Source organism: Pan paniscus, chromosome 7 (assembly GCF_029289425.2).
Source record: "Pan paniscus chromosome 7, NHGRI_mPanPan1-v2.0_pri, whole genome shotgun sequence".
Taxonomy (NCBI): Eukaryota; Metazoa; Chordata; class Mammalia; order Primates; family Hominidae; genus Pan; species Pan paniscus.
Window position 1 is genome coordinate 66,639,471 of NC_073256.2, and position 18,633 is coordinate 66,658,103.

General features: G+C 33.2%; 1 non-coding gene across 1 annotated transcript; it reads left to right on the top strand.

Moving 5' to 3' along the window:
- The first annotated feature begins 18,286 nt into the window (after positions 1-18,286).
- On the top strand, positions 18,287-18,431 carry LOC112440762 (small nucleolar RNA SNORA7). The gene has a single exon (XR_003028775.1). It is a non-coding gene; the product is annotated as a small nucleolar RNA SNORA7 (small nucleolar RNA).
- Positions 18,432-18,633: the final 202 nt, after the last annotated feature.

An 18,633-nucleotide genomic window follows, 5' to 3' on the forward strand; every position in this document is an offset into this window, starting at 1 on the left:
GGTGTTCCCAATTTGCACACTTTGTAGAAATATATACATTTTTTAATATTAAATACTGTATTTAGATATTTAGTACATATAATACTCTATAAATATACCATTGAATTTAATATTTTTAAAAGCTGCAAGCATCAACATTAATTTTACTTTGAAGCAGTTTGAACTTATTTTGAAACAATATTTGCACTGAACTTTTATTATTTTAGAATAATAGAGCACTTCTCAAAAAGACCCATTGCTTAATATCACCAAAATGAAAGTTGAGTTTCAACATAAATTTTAGAAAGAAACACATAATAAAACCACAGCAGCATGTAAAAGGCAAGGGGCAACACAGTCTAGGGAGACAATACAATCATGACAACCAGAGCGCAATAGGCTACAGCTGTTGAAGATATCAGATAAATAATATAAATAAGTATCATTAGCATGTTAAGAACTTAGTCTAATGGGAAAAAAACAGACAATATAAAATAAAACATAGGATAACGTAAGCAAAGAGATGAAAATACTAAGAAAGAATAAAATCGAAATGTAAGATAATAAAAAGTATGATATCATAAATAAGGACTGCCTTCATGGGCTCACTGGTAGTCTGGATAAAGCCAAAGGAAGAATCAATGTTTCTCAACTTCTGATTTACACACAAGTTTTAAAAACAGTACAGAAGTTTTCATATTCACCCACATTTCCCTCTATTATTAAGACCTTACATTAGTATGGTAGATTTGTCACAGCTCGTAAAATAATATTAATGCATTAACAACAAGTAATGTTCATACTTTATTCATTTTTCATTAAATTTTACCTAATGTTCTTTTTAAAATTCCATGTTCCATCCCAGATACCGCATTATATTTAGAAATTGAACTGTTAATTTTTGTAAAGGTAGAATTCACATTTTTTAATGAATTATACTTTTGCTATTATATTTTAATATTAAATTTCAATTTTAGAGACAAATCAATCCTTTTCTATTTTTTCCATTCCATTATTATAGTTTTTCATTTTACATTAAGTTTAATTTTCACTTAAGTTAATTGCTATACAAGTATAATATTTATGTATACATTTATTTTTTCATATGAATGTCCAGTTTTTTCTAGCACCATTTATTGAAAACACTGTACTTTCTCCACTTTATTGTCTTTGATCCTCTGTCAAAGATCATTTCTTTGTCAAAGATATTTCTGTGGATTCTTTTCTGGACTCTTTATTCTGTGTCATTAATTTAGGTGTCTATTATTTCACCAATATCAAGGAGTTTTAATAATTTTATTGTAAGTCTTGAATTCAGAAAATGTTAATCCTCCAATCTTGTTCTTTTATTTTCAGAATTATATTGGCGCTTATAGATCCTTTGTCTTAAGATATTATAAAATTTTGAAATCAATTCATCACTATCTACAATATACCTTGCTGGAATGTTGATTGTGATTTTTTTAAAAATTTATAAATTTAGCTGGAAAAAAGTTGACCTCTTAAATACCGAGCCTTCTAATCTATCAATGGTAATATCTCTTAATTCATTTTGGACATTTTGCAGCCATTATTTCAAATACTTCTTCTACTCTCTTCTCACTTTTTCTCCTTCTTGGATTCCTTAAGCATGAATTTTATACATTTTTGTAGTCCTATACAGCACATTAATGTTTCTTTCTATTTTACATTCTTTCCCTACTCCCTTGCATTTAGGTTTGGAAAGCTTCTATTGATCTATCTTCGAGAACATTGATTCTTCCCTTGGCTTTATCCAGACTATCAATGAGCCCATGGAAGACACTCCTTACTTATATCATACTTTTTATTATCCTACATTTCCATTTTATTCTTTCTTAGCATTTTCATCTCTTTGCTTACATTATCCTATCTTTTATTTTATGTTGTCTACTTTTATTCATTAGACTAACCTTATAACATACTGATGATAGTTTGATAGTTATTTATAGTTTCTATCTGATATCTCCAACAGCTGTATCCTATTACACTCTGGTTGTCATGATTGAACTGTCTCTTCAGACTGTGTTTTCCCTTGCCTTTTTCATGCTCTATGGTTTTATTATGCGTTTCTTCCAAAATTTATGTTGAAACTTAACTGTCATTGTGGTGATATTAAGAAGTGGATTCTTTTGAGAAGTGATGAAGTCCTGAGGGCTATGTGCTCATGAATGGGTTACCTATTGCAAAAGAGGCTTCAGAGTGAGTTTGCCTCTCTTGCCCTTCCACCTTCCTCCACCCATGTGAGGACACAGCAAAAAGTGTCATCTTACATGCAAGACACCAAGCCCTCGCCAGACACCAAACCTGCCAGCAGCCTGATTTTGGACTTCCATACTCCAGAACTGTAAGAAATAAATGTATATTGTTTACAAATTACCCAGTCTGTGGTATTTTGTTATAACAGGATAAACAGACTAAGATTAATGCCTTGTAATTTTTATTAGTAAATAGGCCACATATCAGGTAGCAGGAATTGAGGTAAATAGAACTTCACTGTCAGTAATTATGTTGATTTGGCTAAAAATTGTGTCGTGTTTATTGTTTGTTTTAAATATAAGTATAAACACTATTCACAATAGCTAAGATATTAAATCAAACTAAGTGTCCAACAACAGATAAGTGCATAAAAATGTGGTACATATACACAATGGGAATACTATACAGGCATAAAAAGGAATAAAGTCCTGTTATTCACAACAATATGGATGGAACTGGAGGACATTATGCTAGGTGAAACAAGCCAGGAACAGAGAGTTAACCACCACATGTTCTCATTCACATGTGGCTAAAAAAAAATTGATCTCATAGCTGTAAAAAGTATTACAAGAGATACTAGAAGCTTGGATGAGTAGGGAGAAGGGTGATAGGGAGAGTTTTGTTAAAAGATAAAAAATGATAACTAAATAGGAGGAATTAGTTCAGCATTCTACAGCACTGTAGGATGGCTATAGTAACATAGTTTTAAATAGCTAGAGGGATATTGAATGTTTCCAACATAAATGTACATTGTAAATGCTAATTGCTGTGATCAAATCACTATACATTACATGTATTACAGCATCACTATGTACCCCGTAAATATGTGCAGTTATATATTTAAATTTTAAAAATTTAACAACAGTAAATAAGTATCAGAGTCTTCAAAGTTATCTAGTGTCATTGTTTTTGTCTTTCTTTTTGACTATGGGCTTCCGTCTTGTATTAAGCTTTTCCAGAGAAACAGAATCAACAGGATAGGGTGTGTGTGTGGGGGCGTGTGTGTAGGAATCTGCAGGGTGGGCCAGAAGTTTGAAAATCCAGGAAATGTAGTTCATGTTCAAAGGCAGTCTGCTCCCATCATTCCCTTTCCCTTTTCCTCAGGGAGGTCAGTCATTCTGTTCTATTCAGGTCTTCAGCTGATTACATTATGCCTACCCAAATATGGATGACAATCTGCTTTACTCAAAATCCACTGATTTAAATGTAGATCTCATCCAAAAACGCCCTCACAAAAAATCCAAGATAATGTTCAACAAAATATCTGGGCTCTGTGGCTTAGCCAAATTAATATATAAAATTAACTGTCACCTATGCATGCTGGTCTTCAGAGAGAGTCTGTCTTACAGCTCCTTCAGCTGTCACACACTGTTACTATACTGGATTCCTGTTGGTGTGGTGACAAGATTACAAGAGAGGAGCTTTCCATAATGTTTCAATTAAATATCAGTGTTTTCTTGGGCTCAATCTCGGGGGCTCTAATCTTCATTAGTTTCTTCAGTATAATAATTTACGTGTCCTCTGGCTTCTCCTTGCCTTCTTGTCTGCAGCCTTCCCAATGCATTTGTTTGATTTATTAGCTCTTGCTGCCTATGGGCTCTCCTCCTGCAAGGCGATACTAGAAGCCTGGGGAAGCCAGGAGGGTGGTGGGATTAATTCCTCTCTCCAAACTGAGATAAAGTTTTAGAATTGGTTTCTGGCATCTTTTCTCCTAGGTGTAGGTCTTTGTAGTGGAAAAAAGATCTCTTTTTGTTTTTCACAATAATTACTTTTCCCTCTTCTGTCAGAGCCAGGAGATCCTCACATGAAGAACCTACTAAGTTGCCTAGAGAGGAAGCCCTTGAAATCCCCCATCAAGCCTGTCACCGAGTGGTTTCTCACTCTCATGCTAGTTAGCATTCAGGCTCCAGCTATTCATCAAAATTACCTTTCAGGCATTTCCATTGGATTCTGTCTCCTGTGACTCCTGCTCCAGTGACACAGTCCTTTATCTCTCCATACCCACTTGTCTCTCCATATTTTGAAAAGGTGATTTGCCTTGTTAATTTAGGATTTTAGATCAATAATTTTCTAAGTGCTCTTTGAAAGCTCTTATAACATTCACAGTAAAAACAAATCATTTCACAAGACTGTGAATGCATCAGCAGCTCTGGCTTTTCCTAAGAAGGAAAATTTTTTATATGTGATGTGCATAAAATCCAGTCATTCAAAGAATATTTGTCAATCATTACCTGGAGGCAAATTTTGCTGAGGAAAATATGTAATTTAAACATTTAGTCTTGTTAAATGTTTTTAATTGTAGTTCATATGGTATTGTTTCTTTTAAAAGTCAGTAAGCCATTTTTATCTTCAATTATTGTGTCTGTCATTTCAATGAATATCTCACACAGTTTTTATTTGAATAATACTATTAAAAATTCACCATTTAGGCCGGGTGCGGTGGCTCATGCCTGTAATCCCAGCACTTTGGGAAGCTGAGGCGGGTGGATCATGAGGTCAGGAAATCGAGACCATCCTGGCTAACAAAGTGAAGCCCTGCCTCTACTAAAAATACAAAAAATTAGGCAGGCGTGGTGGCGGGTGCCTGTAGTCCCAGGTACTCGGGAGGCTGAGGCGGAAGAATGGCGTGAACCCAACAGGTGGAGGTTGCAGTGAGCTGAATCATGCCAGTGCACTCCAGCCTTGGCTACAGAGCAAGACTTCATCTCAAAAAAAAAAAAAAAGAAAAAAGAAAACCAAAGGAATTCACCATTTAAGGTCAGGTTTCTCACTACCAAAATATGTATTTTTAGTCTACTATCTTCTCACATTTGAGATACAAACACAATATTTTTCCAAATATTTGCTAAATTCCTGGCAGACTGCCTCAGACATTCTATCCTATGAAGCCTTTATAAAATCAGCTGAAGATGTGTGAACTATTTAATTAACAGTTTTATTGAAGATAAGTGGAAGGTTACCATTTCTGTTTACACATTTTAAATGGAAGAAGGTTCTTTTTACCTGATGCATTTGATACAAAATTTTTCCTGGAGAGAGAAGATTAATCTACATTATCCACCTTTCCATTTAAAAACTGTCAGGGAGCAATGCAAGACACGATGTGGACATGTAGAAGTAGTGTTGGAAGTAATTTTTAATTTTACTTTGGTAGGTGGATTAATTCTCTTACGCTAAGATACTGAATAACATATTTGATTTGTTTTGTTTTACTTTATTCCAGTAGACTGTAAAGAATTAAACTTCAAAATAAAATATTTTTAATCTTTCAAGCAAAATTGAATATTTTTCTTACAATATTAAATTTAATAGTGTTTAAAAACAATGGCTTATGTCACATAATCCCAGGGCTATTTAAATGCTTTAGAGTATAAAAAGAAAAAAAAAATAACTTTGTCCTAAGGTACAAGGTATAATAAATAACTAAACCATATAAAAATTTTATAAAATAAACTACTCTAGACCAATCTCACTTTAAACATCAATACACAAATTTCAAACTGAATAGAAACAAATAAAATCAAATTGCACATTAAAACAATACTATATCATAATCACATTGAACTGATTCCAGGAATAAAAGGTTGATCATAATTAAGAAATGTATTAATATATTTACCTATACGTATAAATCTTAAGAGAAAAATACTATGATATTCCATGTATTTACACAGAAAACATTTGACAAGAATACAACACCAAGGAACCAATCAAAAGTGAAATGAAATAAAGATTCATGCATTTTATTTAATATGCAGAAGACCTATCCTCAGTCTAAATGTCGGCATTATATTTGTGTACTTATTTAATCTTTCACTAAAGTCAGGAGCTAGGCAAGAAAGGTCATCTAGTTAAAATGGAAAAGTAGGGAGCTCCATGGGCTTGTCCCTCTTTGGAAACCCTGAAAAAAAATAGCAAAGTTGTCAGAATCAACTTTACTCTAACTTTGAGAAACAGTCAGAGGTTTGCAACAATAATTTACTTAATCAACAAAAGCAGTTACTTAAAGATGATAGAAAATATTTGCAGCATATTAAGTTAGCCTTATTTCATCCCATTTCCTTAGCAAGATAGTGGTCTTGAAGATGATAATCTCAGTAGGTATTTAGTTATGAAGGAAGAACAGTAAACTTTACTCTCAAGGACTTGTGTTTGTCTGTTTTGACCTATCTTATGGTTCTCTGATTGATATAAGGCATTTGCCTTTGTTTAGCCTAATTCAAACTCTGACGGGGTATAAAAGTGTCTAAATGAATGTCATTGTTGGATACCATTATAAGGGAAATTAATAAGCTGCTTTTGCCTAGGATAACAAAATACAGTTCAGACCTACAATAGACATGCAAAAAGAAAAAAAGCCTTAGAGGAAAAGCTGAAGAATATAAATTTGGAGACTATAGCTTCAAAAAGCTCCTACATATAATGGAATATTAACAAAGTCATCATGCATCTACTGAGGAAAAATAAATGCTCAGAAAACTACTGAGGAGGCCCTAACTTTTCATTTCCAACTGATCTTTAAGGAAGAGAACTAACAAAGTGGCTAGGTTTTATAGGAGTGATATAATTAATACAGAGCTAATCGGCAAACACAGAAATTAAAAAAGACTATTTTTTCTTTTCTTTTCTTTCCTTTCCTTTTGTTTTATGGTTCCAGAAATTTAAGGAAATTTTGGTTAAACCAGCAGCTTACCAGAATCTATAGGAACAGCAACTTCAGAAACCACACATGACAAAGAACACAAACTTTAAAAGGTAGCATAGGAAAGACATGAAGCAAGCAACTACAGTGCATGGAAAGGAACAATGACGAAACCTAAGCGGGGGGTGAATAAGAAGAAATTAGTAAATATTGTCCCTGTGAGGCACAAACACGGACTTAACAGATAAAGTCTTTAAATCAATTAATTGCCTTATATATGGTCAAAAACTATAGGAAGTAACGGACAAAGGATTTTTTTCAAAAAACAAGAGAACTATGTCTCAGCAAATGAAAACTATTAATAAAGTGATAAAAGTTATAGAAAGAGAACCAGATATAAATTCTGTACTTGAAAAGTACAATAACTGAAGTGATAATTTCACAGAAGAGTGATCAATATCAGATTTGAACAAGCAGAAAAAAGACTGACCAGACCTAATAACAAACCAATTAAAATTATTCAATTTGATGAGCAGAAAGCGAAACGAATGGAGAAGAATATAGAAGTTTTAAGAGACAGAAGTTTGAAGAGAATGGAGAAGAATTTAGAAGTAGGACACCATTGAGTATACCAACATACATATAAAAAGAATCCCAGAAGAAGATAAAAAAGATAAAGAGGCAGGAGGAAGATTTGAAGAGATAATAGCCAAAACTTCCCAATACATAAATATATGACTGAGAAACATATTCAAACTGTTGAAATACAAAAACAAACAGAAACTCTTGAAAGCAGCAAGAGACAAGTGTTGCATAACCAAAAAGTAAAATTCAATAAAATTAACTACCAATTTGATAGCAGTAACCATAAAAGCCAAAGACAGTGAGATAATATATTTAAAATAGAGAGAAAACTGTCAATCAAGAATTCCATATCATGCAAAATTGTCCTTCAAAATGAAGGAGAAAGTAAGATATCTCCATTACACAAAATTTGAGATAATGTGTGGCTAGTGGACACGCTCTAAGGTAAATGCCAGGGGAAATCCTTCATGCTTAATAAACAGACAGTAGACAATAATTGAAAGCCATGTGAAGAAGGAAAGACCTCTGCTTAAGGGAACTGCACAGATAAATATAAAATTTTGTATTATTGTATTTTTGATTTTTAAGTTCTTTTTTCCTACCTGACTTAAAAGAAAAATATGGACCAAAAATTATAAATCTATGCTAATGCTTACATACTTTTTAAATTTGTGACTTTTTACAACATTAAGGAGGAGTAATGGAGCTGTATATGATCACAGTTTTTGTGTGCAATTGAAGCTCATTTTGAATTAATTTAAACTACAAATTTTTATAAATTAAAGATATCAACTGTCATCTCTTTGGTAACCATAAGAATATAACTTAAAAATATACAAAGAAAAATAAACATTTATCAAATGATATACTAGAATAAGAACAACTAATTAAACACAAATGAATTTCATAATGGAGGATATGAGGGAAAAAATAGGATACAACATATAGAAAACATATAGCAAAATGGCAGAATTCTTATCAGTATTTACATGTAAATGGATTAAACTCTCCAATTAAAAGGCAGAGAGTGGCAATAGATTTTTAAAAATCCAACTGTATGCTGTCTGCAAGAAACTCACTTTAGATCCAAAAACACAAGTAAGTTGGAAATGAAAGGATGAAAAAAATGTATTCCATGAAATTAGTAACTAAATGAATTAGTAAAATAGAATTTATATCAAATACTATTACAAGACACAAACACAATTATATATTGATAAATCGTCAATTCACTGAGAAAATATAACAAGTATAAATATATACACACAAAATGGATCCCAAAAATACATTAAGCAAAAACCAATAGGACTGAAAGGAGAAACAGACTATTTTGTAAGACTAGTGGGAACTCCATCAACATACTTTCAGTAATGGATTCCATAATTAGGCAGGAGATTAATAAAGAAATAAAAGACTAAGACAACACGGTAAACCAATGACAGTCATTTCTTGGAATGCATGGCAGATTAGTTTCAGGACTGCCCCCATAGATGCCAAACCCACAGGTGTTCAAGTCCCACAGTCAGTCCTGAAAAACCTATCGGTCTGGGCACGGTGGCTCACACTTGTAATCCCAGCACTTTGAGAGGCCAAGGCTGGTGGATCACGAGGTCAGGAGTTCAAGATCAGCCTGGCCAACATAGCAAATCCCCATCTCTACTAAAAATACAAAATGTTGGCCTGGCATGGTGGCACATGCCTGTAATCCCAGCTACTCAGGAGGCTGAGGCAGGATAATCACTTGAATCCAGAAGGAAGAGGTTCCAGTGAGCTGAGATCACGCCATTGCACTCCAGCCTGGGCAACAGTGTGAGACTCTGTCTCAAAAAAAAAAAACCTATGGATATGAAAAGTCAGCCCTTCACATATGCAGGTTCTACATCCCCCGGTACTGTGTTTTCTATGCCTTGACTGGTTGAATACATCCATGCTAAACCGCAGATAGGGAGAGCTGTCTGTAGACCTAACAGACATATACAGAATATTCCACTCAACAACAGCAAAATATACAGTCTTCTCAAGTGCACATGCTGCAATTCTCAGGAAAGAACACATCTTAATTAATTTAAAAAAGAAAATCTAAATCATACACAATATCTTCTTTGACTTCAATGGCATAAAACTAAATATCAAAAACTAAAAGAAAAAGTGGAAAATTCACAAGTATGTGGAAATTTAAACAACATACACTTGGAAAAAATGACAATGAATAAAATGATAAATCAAAAAAATTAGAATAAAATTAAATTTACATTTTCATAAAAGATACATTTAGAATAAAATGAATAAGATATCAAACTTATAGAATGCAATGAAAGCAAACTCACAAGGAAATTTATAGCTTTATACAGTTGTATTTATAAAGAAGAAAGATTTAAAATCAATAATTTATAAACTTCAAAGAACTCAAAAAAACACAAACTAAACATGAAGCTAGTATAAGAAAATAAATTATAAAATATTAGAGTAGGAAAAAAGAGATAAAGAATAGAACAATAGAAAAAATAAACAGAACCAAAAGTTGATTCTTTCAAAAGATTAACAAAGCTAACAAAACTTTACTTGTACTTGATGAACAGAAAAAGATAAAAATTTCAAATTAGTAAAATAAAAAATGAAAGCAGAGATATTACAACAGTATGTAGGAGTCTACTGTAAACAATTGCATCCTAAAAAATTAGATAACCTAGACAAAGTGGACAATAATCTAGAAATATACAAATTATCAGGATTGACTGCAGAAGAAATAAAAAATCTGAACAGATCTATAAGAAGTAAAGAGATTGAATTGGTAATTAAAAAAAAAAAAGAAAATTGAATTCTACCAAACATTATAAACAGAATTAACAACAATCCTCAAACTGTTACAAAAATAGAAGAGGAAGTAGTTTTAATACATCTTATGAGGCCAGCATTCCCAGCCACCAAAGCCAAAGATATCACAATAAAAGAAAACTATAAGCAAATATCCCTTAAACATATAGAAAAACATCCTCAATAAAATATTAGCAAACTGAGTACAACTGCATATACAAATTTATATACCATTAACAAGAATGATTTAGGAATGCAAATGCAGTTCAACATGAAAATTAATCATGTAACACACCACATTAACAGAACAAAGGGGAAAAATACATTATCATCTCTATTGATGCAGGCAAAGCATCTGACAAACCCCATCATCCTTTTATGATAAGACACTATACAAAGTAGAAATAATAGGATAGAATTTCCTCACCTGATAAAGTGTACTTATGAAACTCTACACCTAGTATCATTCTTAATGATGAAAGACCAAAACTTTTCTAAGATCAGGAACATGTCATACTTGACTTATTTTACCACTTCTGTTCAAACATTAAATTGTACTAGAAGTTTTTGCCAATGCAATTAAGCATAATGAAAAAATAAAAGGCATAAATATTGAAAAAGAAAACTAAAATTGTCTTTCTTTATAAATGATGTTATTCTATATAAAGAAAATACTGAATAATATATATAGACAACTATTAAATGTAATAAATGACCTTAGAAAAGTTACAGGACACCACATCAATGAATAAATATCATTGCATTTCTAGATACTGCCAATGAACCATCTATAAATAAAATTAAGAAAACAATTACACATTCAAAATAATAAAATACAAATAAGTTTAACCAAAGGGGTGTAATATTTGCACACTGACAACTGCAAAATATTACTAAAAGAAATCTAAAAATTCCTAAGTAAATGGAAAGCCATCTTGTGTGCATGGATTAGAAGACTTTATATGGTCCTGATTGAAATACTCTACAAAGAAATCTTCAGGTGCATTTCAATTCCTAACAATATCCTAATGGCCACTCTCTGTCTCCCTTTCAGAAATGAAAAAGCCAATACTAATATTTCTATAGGATTGCTAGGGCTGTTGACTAGCTAAAACAATCCTGAAAAAAAAAAAAGAACAAAGTTGAAGGCAGGAATAATACCACAAATTTCAAGAATATTATTGAAAAGCTATGAAGCAAGAGAAGCAGAGTAGTACTGGCATAAAGACATTCATATAAAAAAAGGGAGTAGAATTGAGTGTCCAGAAATAAGTTTATACCTTTGTGGCCAACTTGTTTTTGACAAGAATGCAAACACCACGTACTGTGAAAGAAAAATAGCCTCTTCAATAAACAGCGCTAAGAAAATGAAATATCCAAATACAAAAGAATGAAGTTGCACTCCTCTCTCTCAATGTATACAAACATTAACTCAAAAAGGTCAAAGATGTAAATGTAAGAGCTAAAACTATCCTACTCTTAGAAGAAATCATAGAGGTTTCATTTTGGCAGTGACATCAAAAGCATGAGAAACAAGAAAAAATATATTAATAAGACAGAATAAAAATTTTTAAAAATAGTTTATTCATAAAATAGTATCAGAAAAGTGAAAACCATACCAAATGTGAGAAAATATTTACAAATCAAATATCTGACATGGCTCTAATATTTAGAATATACAAGAAACTCATTGCTCAACAACACAAAGACAAACAACTCAATAAAGGCAATGAGCGAAAGGTCTAGAGAGACACCTCACTAAAGAAGACACATAGCAAATAAACATGAAAAGATCTTCAAAATTATATATCATCATAGAATTGTGGACTAAAACAATGAAATACCAATAGACACCTGTTCTTATATCTATAATACAAAATACTGACAATACTAAATGCTGGTGTGGATTTGGAGCAACTGGAACTCTCATTTATTGCAAGTGGAAGTGTAAAATTGTAAGCCACTTTGGAATACCATTTGTAAGTCTCTTACATAGCTAAACATAATCTTATCCTAAGATTCAGTATTTGTACTCCTTGGAATTTACTCAAATGAATAGAAAACTTATGTGCACACAAAAACCTGCACATGGACGTTTATACTATCTTTAGTCACAATTGCCAATACTTGAAAGCAACCTAGCTGTCCTTCAATATGTGAATGGATAAATAAACTGTGCTATACCTGTGCAATAGAATATTATCCAGTGATGAACAGAAATGAGCTACCAAGCCATAGAAAGACATGGAGGAACCTAAAATACTGTTAAGTGAAAGAAGCCAATTAAATGAAAGAAGACAGTCTGAAAAGGCTAACACTGTATGATTTCAACTACAAGGCAATCTAGGAAAGGCTAAATTGTAGACAGTAAAAACATCAGTAGTGGCCAGAGCTTTGGGATAGGAAGAATGAATAGGTGGAGCACAGTAATTTTTAGTTTGATTAATTTTGTGTGATACTGTAATGGTGGAAACACAATATTTTGCATTCATCAAAACCTATAGCACTATACAACACAAAGAGTGAAACCTAATTTAAACTATGCACTTTAATTAAAATCACATATTTGTATTGGTTTATTAGTTGTAACAAATGTACCACACTAATACAAGATGGTGGTAATAGAAGAGATTGTGTGCAGTGGGTAGGCAGGTTGCTGAGGAGAGGCAATATGGGAACTTTCTGCACCCTCTGCTCAAGTTTTCTGCAAATGTAAAAATGCTACAAAAAATAAAGTGTATAAATTTAAAAAACAACACACACACACAAACCTATGGAGGAAAAAAGAATGACCACTGTTTTAGCATCATTTAACTGTGTATTGTAGGTTTTAACTAATGCAATAAAGTAAGAGAAATCAACTGGAGGCATCAAAAACTGAAAAAAAAAATAAAAAGCATCTTTTAATACATGTCAACTGAAGGTAATTATTGGTAAAAAAATATTTAAATCAATGTTTTTAAATCCCCTTTAATCTTTCTATGGCTCTGCCTATAAAATGATGATGCGGGCAGTGAAGTTGTCATCACAACAACCTTTCTGTAATTGTATCCCTAGAAAGGAGCCCACTATCCTTAATTTTGGATGACGAAAGGTATCTCAAACAAGGAATAAAATATTTTTAAAACTGATACTGTCAGCCTTTGATTATGGTCAGATTTCTACACATGCTGTAAAAACACATGAGATTATTAGAATTTTTTTTTTTTTTTTTTTTTTTTTTTTTTTTTTTTTTGAGATGAAGCCTCATTCTTGTCACCCAGGCTGGCGTGCAATGGCACGATCTCGGCTCACTGCAACCTCCACTTCCTGGGTCAGCCTCTCGAGTAGCTGGGACTACGGATGCCGCCACCACACCTGGCTTATTTTTATTTATTTATTTATTTTTAAGTAGAGACAGGGTTTCACCATGTTGGCCAGGCTGGTCTCAAATTGCTGACCTCAGGTGATCCGCCTGCCTCAGCCTTCCAAAGTGCTGGGATTACAGGTGTGAGCCGCAGCGCCTGGCCAGAATTTTTTTGAACACTCATACAAGTAATGTTTCTTAACCAAGATAAAATAATGTAGAATAATAAAATTGACTTTCCCTAAGGAAGATGAACTACCCTTTTTGTCTTTTTGTTTTTTTCAATTTTTTTGTGTGTTAGATTCAGTGAGTATGTGTGCAAGTTTATTAGATGGATATATTGAGTGATGCTGGAGTTTGAGCCTCTAATGATTCCATTGCCCAAGTAATAAACATAGTACCCAATGGTAGTTTTTAAAACCTTGCCTCACCACCCTCTCTCTCCCCTTTTGGAGTTCCCAGTGACTATCATTCTCATCTTTCTGTCCATGTGTACACAATATTTACCTCCCACTTACAAGTGAGAATGTGTAGTATTTGGTTTTCTGTTCCTGTGTTAGTTTGCTTAGGTTAAACACAGTTTGCTTAGGTTAAAAACAAAAAAAACCCAGCTGCATCTATGCTGCTGCAAAGGACATGATTTTGCTTTTCTTATGGCTGTGTAGGTTTCTATTGTGTGTATGTACCATATTTTCTTTATTCACTCCACTGTTGTTGGGCATATACGTTGATTCCATGTGTTTGCTATTGTGAATAGAGCAATAAACATAAGAGTGCAGGTTTCTTTTTGCTAAAATAGTTATTTTCCTGTGGGTATATACCCAGTAATTGTATTGCTGAGTCAAGTAGTAATGGACCCAGCAATCCAATTACTCTTTATCGTTCTATCAAAAATCTCCAAACTGCATTCCACAGGGGGTGAACAAATGCTCATTCCCACCAAGAATATATGAGTGTCCCCTTTTCTCCACAGCCTCACCAACATTTCTTATTTTTCAATTTTTTTATTTTTTATTGTTTATTTTTAGAAAGAGTCTCACTCTGTCACCCAGGCTGGAGTGCAATGGTGCAGTGTCTGCTCACTGCAGCCCCTGCTTCCCAGCTTCAAGCGATTCCCCTGCCTCAGCCTCCCAAGTAGCTGGGACTACAGGTGCGTGCCACCACACCCAGCTAATTGCTGTATTTTTAGTAGAAACAAGATTTCACTATGTTGGTCAGGCTGGTCTCGAACTCCTGACCTCATGATCTGCCCACCTCGGCCTCCCAAAATGCTGGGATTACAGACATGAGCCACCGCAACTTTTTAACAATAGCCATTCTGCCTGGTGTGGGGTGGTATCTCATGATGGTTTTGATTTGCATCTCTCCAATGATTAGTGATGTTGAGCATTTTCTATATGTTTGTTTACCACATGTATGTTTTCTTTTGAGTAGTGTCTATTCATGTCTTTTGACCACTTTTTAATCAGGTTTTTATTTTCTTGTTGATTTGTTTACGTCCTTTATAGATTCTGGATATTAGTTCTTTGTTATATGCATTCCCTAGGTTTCGTTAGAAATTTTATAGTTTGAGGTCTTACATTTAAGTCTTTAATCCATCTTGAGTTAATTTTTGCCTAAAATGAGAGGTAGGGAGCAGGTTTTATTCTTCTGCATCTGGTCAGCCAGTTTCCCAGCACCATTTAATAAACAGGGTATCTTTTCCACATTATTTATTTTTGTTGACTTTTCCAAAGATGGTTTGGTTGGAGAGTTGTTGCTTTGTTTCAGGGGTCTCTATTCTGTTCCATTTCTCTATCTGTCCGCTTTTGTATCAGTACCATGATGCTTTGATTACTGTAGTCGCATAGTGTAGTCTAATGTCAAATAATTTGATGCTTCTGGCTTTACACTTTTGGCATTAGATTGCCTCAGCTACTCAGACTCTGTTTTGATTCCATATAAATGTTAGTTTTTTTTTTAATTCTGTAAAAACTGACATTATTAGTTTGATAAGAATAGTGTTGATTCTGTATATTGCTTTCAGCAGTATGAACATTTAACGATATTGATTCTTCCAATCCATTTGCATGAAATGATTTTTCATTTGTTTGTGTCAACTGTGATTTCTTTCAGCAGTGTTTGTTTTGTAGTTCTCCTCATAGAGATGTCGCATCTCCTAGGTTAGATGTATTCCTAGGTACTTTTTTCTAGCTATTATAAATAGGATTGCATTCTTAATTGGGTTCTCAGCTTGAATATAACATTCAAGCTTATAATAAGCTAATTACAAGTGATATACACTTATAACAAGTGTATAGAAATACCACTTATTTTTGTGAGCTGATTTTGTATCCTGAGACTTTGTTGAAATAATTTATTAGATTTAGGAGTCTTTTGGTAGAACTTTTAGGATTTTCTAGGTATATAATCATATCATCAGTAAAGGGAGATAATTTGACTTTCTCTTTTCTTATTTTGATGCTTCTATTTTTTTCTGTTTTCTGATTGCTCTGGCTGGGACTACCAGTAATATGTTGAATAGCAGTGGTGATATAGACATTCTTGTCTTGCTCCAGTTCTTAAGAGGAATGCTTCCAGCTTTTGTTCATTCAGTATGATGTTGGCTGTGGGTTTGTCATAAATGCCTCATTATTTTTAGGTATGTTCCTTCAATGCCTGGTTTGTTGTGGGTTTAATCATGAAGGGATATTGGATTTTGTTTAATGTTTATTCCATGTCTATTGGGATGTTCCTATGATTTCTGTTTTTAAATCTGTTTATGTGGTGAATCACATTTATTAATTTGCATATGTTGAAATATCCTTGCATTTCAAGAATAAAGCCCACTTGATTATGGTGAATTAACTTTTTGATGTGCTGTTGGATTCAGTTTGTCAGTATTTTTCGAAGATTTCTCCTGTGTTAATCTGAAATATTGGCCTGTAGTTTTCTTTTTGTTGTGTCTTTGACAGATCTTGATATCATATGATACTGGTTTTGTTGAATGAATTAGGGAAGAGTCCTTCCTTCTCGATTTTGAATAATATTAGTAGGACAGGTACCAACACTTCTTTGTACATCTGACAGAATTTGGCTGTGAATCCAGCTAATTCACAAGGCTTTTTTTGGCTGGTAGGTTTTTATTACTGATTCAATTTCATTATCATTATTATTCTGTTTGAGATATCAGTTTCTTCCTAGTTTAATATTCGGAGGGGTTGTGTGCACCTAAGAATTGATCCATTTCTTTTAGATTTTCTAGTTTGTGTACATAGAGGTACCTAGTAGGTCTCTGAGGATATTCTGTATTTCTGTGAAATCGATTGTGATGTCACCTTCGTCATGTCTGATTCTGCTTATTTGGATCTTCTCCTTTATTCTTTGTTAATCTAATTAGCTTCAGTCTATAAATCTTATTTCTTTCAAAAAACAGAGTTTTCATTTTATTTATCCTTTGTATTCTTTTGATACCAATTTCATTTAGTTCTGCTCTTATTTTAGTTATTTCTTTTATTCTGATAGTTTTGGGTTTAGTTTGTTCTCGTTTTTCTAGTTGCTTTAGGTGTGAGGTTAAGTTGTGAATTTGAGATCTTTCTACCTTCTTGATGTGGTCATCTAGACCTATAACTTTCCTCTTAAGACTGCTTTTGCTGCATACCAGACGATTTTGTAAGTTGTTTCTGTATTTGCATTTGTTTCAAATAAATTTTTCTATCTCTGCTTTAATTTTGTTGTTTATGCAAAAATCACTCAGGAGTAAATTGTTTAGTTTCTACGCATTTGTGGTTTTGAAAGTTCCTCTTGTTATTCATTTCTATTGTCATTCCAGTAGAGTCTGAGAAGATGCTTGATATAATTTCAATTTTTCAAATTTGTTGAGACTTGCTTTATGACAGATCATGTGGTCAATTTTAAAGAATGTTCCATGTGCAGACAGGAAGAAGGTATATTCTGTGGTTGTTGGATGGATTATTCTATAGATGCCTGTTAGGTCCAAATGGTCAAGTCTCAAATTAAAGTCCAGAATTTATTTGTTAGTATTCTGCCTTGATAATCTGTCTAATGCTGTTAGTGGGGTGTTAAAGTATCCCACTAATATTGCGTGCCTATCAAAGTCTTTTGTCTAGAGATAAGTGTTTTATGAATCTGTGTGCTTTGATGTTAGGTGTGTAAATATTCAGGAGAGTTAGGTCTTCTTGAATTGAACCCTGTATCATCATGTAATGCCCTTATTTGTCCTTTTTTTACTGTTGTTGGTTTAAATCCTATTTTATCTGATAGAATAATAGTGACCCCCGCTCTTTTTTGTTTTCCATTTGTCTGCTATGGAAAACAAAAGTAAATGGTTTTCCATTTCCATCTCTTTACTTTGAGCCTTTGAGTATTATTACATGTGAGATGGGTCTCTTGAAGGTAGCAGAAGAATGGGTCTTGTTTTCTAAATACAATTTCCACTCTGTGTCTGTTAAGTGGAGTGTTTGGGCCATTTTATATTCAAGATCAATATTAACATGTGAGGTTTTGTCTCTGTCATGGTGTTGTTAGCTATGTGTTTTGTAGTCTTGATGGTGTAGTTGCTTTACAGGGTCTCTGGGCTACGTGCTTGCATGTGCTTTTATGGTAGCAAGTATTGTTCTTTCATTTCCATGTTTAGAACTCTTAATCTCCTGGGATTGTGTCTGGCGAGTGCCCAGTATTCTGCCACCTTCAGAAGGAAGGGAAAGCAAACCTTCATGAAAGCAGAGGCATTCATTCCATTCCCAGCTTGCTCCAGATCTGGCAGTTGGAAGACATTCTGCAACAATGTCAAATCAGATGAACAAACAAAAAAGAACTCCCTTAAGCATCTCTTATGGAGCCAGTCTGGTAGTGATAAATTCCCTTAGCAATTGTTTCCCTGAATTTTATATAATTCCCTGAATGTTATATAATTATATAATTCCCTGAATTTTATATAAAATATGAATTATATATATGAATTATATATATATGAATTATATATATATGA